This window comes from Zonotrichia leucophrys, chromosome 2 (genome assembly GCF_028769735.1).
Source record: "Zonotrichia leucophrys gambelii isolate GWCS_2022_RI chromosome 2, RI_Zleu_2.0, whole genome shotgun sequence".
Taxonomy (NCBI): Eukaryota; Metazoa; Chordata; class Aves; order Passeriformes; family Passerellidae; genus Zonotrichia; species Zonotrichia leucophrys.
Window position 1 is genome coordinate 144408710 of NC_088171.1, and position 4710 is coordinate 144413419.

Here is a 4710-nt window from a genome sequence, read left to right on the forward strand (position 1 = left end):
CTGCTCTAACATACAGTTCTGCTTGGGCCACTGAAGCACTTGGAAGTTTGATAAATGCATAGGTTCTTTATGCTGTTTGCAGATGTGTTTTTATCTTTATTGCACTCCAAAAAACCAAAATATTTAATTCATTTTAATTTATAACAATGTGGTGTGGTCAAAACTCATTATTATTCTAACCATTAATGTTGTGTGGCCTGAAGAAATGGGATTATTTTCCTCTGGTTACATAACTTCAAGGTCTTTCAATTTTTAAAGGGGTAGCTCATACAGGAGATAAAATCTTTGATACTGCAACGTTGTGTTTTAGGGGACCTCAGAAGATGTTGCATAAGTTGCATGAAAGGATTTGATAATTTCCAGCAACTTTATTGTTCTCCACCAGTTGTTAATAGTGTTTTTGACAATCATCAAGGAGATCTACAATTAGAATTGAACAAACTAACACTTTTACTGAACAAAGATTACAAGAACTGAGAGTCTGAATGAAGATACCACTCAGTATCAGAGAGTTCTAGTTGTTATTAATTTACCATGCGTTAATGATGAAGACCCATTGATTTCAAATTTGCTTTAGTGGGGAGAATAAGAACATGCCTTTTCAACAAAGCTCAGAGGAACTGCAAAAATAAAGAGTTCTATTTCCTCTCTAAAGCCTAGAAAAGAGCTGTGGTTTCCAGGATAACTACCACTGTCCCTTGGCAAATGTTGGTGCTGCTCTAACAGATGCAGTTAAGAGTACTGGAATAAAAAAATCCATTGAGTAAATACTCACCAGAGATCCCTGTCCCTATTAATTCCTCTTTTCTTTGGAGGGAGCTGGTCTTCCTAGAGAGCAAGGGATCTCCATTGTCCCTGAGTTCATGGACAGCAATATTTCTTGCCAGTAATTGAACTCTAGCTCATGTACAAGACTCCTCTGAGCCACACGTGCGCACTGAGAATCCCAGAGCAGATCAACAAGACCACAGATGTCACCCAGAACATTTGGCATATTCCGAGAAAGTGCTGGAAAGAGAAAGAAATACAGCTTTTAGCTGATGTGTTGAGATATTGATTTGTACAAAAATAACTTTCAAGCTGATAAGATAAATAGCAAGATAATTATTAAACTCTTTGTGTGTGTAACATAGATAGGTGATAGATAGATAGATAGATAGATAGATAGATAGATAGATAGATAGACAGACAGATAGATAGATAGATAGATAGATAGATAGATTGCAATAATGATAGATGCTGAAGGGAAGAAAATCTATTTTCCATGGGATCCATAAACACCAGGGAAATCTGTGAACCAGTCACATGAAAAGAGATCTTTGGTATAAAGGTGAATGGAAGCAAGGAAGATTTCATGCCTGTGGATTATCAGGTTTTTAAAAATGAAACCCATCTTTATCATTATCTTAATACAATAGGAAGGATATTAAAGGGTGGTGATGATATTTGGTATATATATTTTGCATATTTGGTATAAATATTTGATAAAGCCAAATGTTTTCCTGATGGCACTCAATGAACTAAAATATTCTCAAGAATGATAGAAAGGAATTCCAAGAGAGGCAGACTTCCTTAGTCAAAGACCATGGTTATATTTGTAGTTTGGCTACCATTGGATATTCCTATTGGATATTAGAATTCTAGTGTTTCTCCTTAGTTTTAGGAATGCAGTTGTGTCCCTGAGTGGTGCAACCTATTTTCTAAGTAATAATGGAAATTAACTGCCTCAGCCATAAGAGATTTCAGATTTGCTGTCATGGACTCCTTTGGACAAGACATCCTTGAGAGTTCCAACATCAGTATTTAACAGAAGGGCTGTGAAAAAATCAACTCTGCACATTTTAGATGCATTTATGTGTGTTATTTTTTGTGAGAGGTAGAAGTTCATTTTGCCTGTTAATTAAATGACCACCCTGTAATGGCTCTATGTAACTTGCAGGTAAAGGAAGAAAGGCATCTCTGTGCAACAGAGCAAGAAAGGGTTTTACTCTTTATTTCTCCCTCTAAACACTACACCATGAGCCTGCCTATTAGGAGGGAATGTTTAGGTGGAAAAGTGATAAGGACTGGTATTGCAGCTTCATTTTCCTCTTCTGCACCCTGTTTAGATTCCAGGTATGCTCAGTTGTGGCAATAATTTTGTCTTTCCATAATATTTACTCCTCCCACATAGTGAAACTAAGATTTGAGCTCTCTACATGACAACCTGTTGAACCATATCCATATTTGACTAACTTTGGTGTCTTGCAAATTGTTTAAGTGAAAATTGCCTGTCAAAGATGGGCATCCAGTCCTTTTCATTCCCCATGACTAGAACTGTTACCTGAGAGAGAGATTTTGGATACAGTGTTCAGCAGTAAATCCCACCCTGCAGTAAAAAATGATGCTAGATTGGAAAATTCAGAAAAAGGATTGTGGGGATGATTAGAGATCAGAGGATTTTTCTTTTTTCTTTTAGTGAAAAATTTAGAAAGCTGAATGTATTCTGTTTAAAGGAAAGAAGTAAGTAGCAGATTTAATCAAAGTCCAGAATTACCAATAGGGGTGGATAGTTCTGATGCCACCATCCTCCTTAATCTAGGAGAGAGAAGTTAATAGAATCAGTGCTTAGGAGATAATACCAGACAATAAAATTTTAGACACAAGGCTTAACTGCCAGTACTGAGCAGGAAATGATGAAAAAACCTCTCTTATTTTATTGAGTCTCTACATTCATTCTTGGTTTGAAAAATAATGGTCCAGAAACAGGAATTCCAGAGTGAAAATCCATTGCTTGTGTTGGCCAGGAGCTCAGTTCAGATCAGTCCTTAAATTCACAGCTCTCTGAAGTGAATCATGGGTCATTTGAAAAGAGCCCAAGGAAAAGAGCACAGAGGCACAGGACAAATGTGGAGCTGGAAATGAAGAGCAGAGTGAGGTGATGTACCCTATATCATATGTGGGTGGGAAAAATCAAAAATAAAGGACAGTCTTCCCCCTGTTTCAGTGTATTTCTATATTTATTTGGCCACAGAAACTATTATAGTAACTAGGACTTATCAGGAAACTGCTTTTTCTTTTTTTTAAACTATTGATTTTTTAGAAATAGCAAGCAAACAACTGAAGACTATTTCAAAAGCTTTGGCTAAAACTCAAAACTTCTGATATCACAAGATTGCAGTTTGCAGTCATTGTGCCCTCAGCAGTTTTTTAATTCCTTTTTTTTCCTGATCAAGGGTCCCACTTCACTTACTGTGCTTTTCTTGCTTTTCATCTGTTCTTGTAGAGCTGCTTTAGTGTGTCAGGAGAGCCCCACAGTCAGAGGTACCATGTGAAAGATGGGTACAGGTCAGTGAGCCTGAAAATAGAAAGAGAATAAAGGAAGGGAAGTAAATAAACTATGACACCAGGGAGCAGATTAGCAAGGTTTTAATCAAAATTGTGTATTCCACTCACCAACATCCAGATTTCTTCTGAACAGGTTCATTTTTAAATTAAAAAACCTTATCCAAAGCAAAACACAAAATTTTCTTTTCCACACAGAATACATACTTTAAAAAATGTATGAATGTAACAAAAAAAAATTTCCTTTCTTCAGTTTCAACAAAAAAAGTCAGCAAGCTATTCTAATGACTGTCACTGGTAAAACAAAAATCATAATTTCAGTGTTTTATCATCCAAAAGCCCAGTTGTTTATCTGACACGTCTCTGAGTATTTGATGGGCACATTTTAAATACACAGGGTCTCATAAAAATAATATTTTCATTTCTGAACTTTATTATCAATCTTCTTGCTTACTTTTACTCATCGCTTTATAGCCAAGATCAAGAGGAAGAGAAACAAGTAAGTAAAAGAAACTTCTGTTAAAATTATAAGTACAATTCAAAAATTGAGGTTACTTCTTGTTTTATGAATATTGACTGACATACTTCAAATAAAGTTATCACTGTGAAAAAATTTTTAAAGTTTTCAAGTCATTGTATTCTTATATAAAATTATACAGTGTTATAAATACAAAAATCAAATATATATTATAATAAATATATATATATCTCATTATATATTTCTAGATTCTATTAAAGATATAAAAATTTAATTCTTATGACATTTAACGGTTTATATATTAATTTTATAGTAATTTCAAATGTTACCTTTATCAAATGGTACTCAGATTAAACATTGGCATACCATTAATGAAACTGTTCTTCATAAATTTTGTTGATATTACTGTCAGCTGGGAAACTTGTAGCTTGATTTAATGTGAAAAATATGGCACTTAAGTTCCTGTGTGAAGAAAGTTATTAATGACTGGAGAGATTCAGGTTTCCATGACAACATATTGCTGTGCTGGATCAAGTGGGATTTTACAATCGTAAATTGTTTTAACAATTGAGTTCAGCATGAAATAGGACCAAGGTACCACCAGGAACTGCCTTGACTCTGCTTAGGAATTAATAGAATCATAGGATCATTAAGACTGGAAAAGGTCTCCAAGGTCATTGAGTCCAAATTTTGACCAAACACCAACACCTTAACTAAACCACAGTTTCTGAAAGAAGAAACCAACCCTCAGCTGCCTGCAACCTCTTTGCAGGTGCTTGTAGGGAGCAATAATTCCCCTGAACATCCTTTCCTTCAGGCTGAATGTCACTGTCATATTTTCTGAAAAATTCCATTGCCAGGATTTCTTCTCCTGGGAAGCTGAGAAGCCTCAGGGAAAAAGAAAAAGA

At 35.2% G+C, this 4710-nt stretch overlaps 1 long non-coding RNA gene across 2 annotated transcripts; it reads right to left on the reverse strand.

The window, feature by feature from the left end:
- Positions 1-2723: 2723 nt before the first annotated feature.
- Positions 2724-4271, reverse strand: LOC135443401 (uncharacterized). 2 transcript variants are annotated; one of them, XR_010439010.1, is made up of 3 exons: positions 4169-4271; positions 3233-3337; positions 2724-2894 (listed from the first exon to the last, which is right to left on the reverse strand). It is a non-coding gene; the product is annotated as an uncharacterized LOC135443401 (long non-coding RNA). The 2 variants fall into 2 exon arrangements; XR_010439011.1 differs by having other exon boundaries at positions 4132-4194.
- Between the last annotated feature and the right edge of the window lie 439 nt (positions 4272-4710).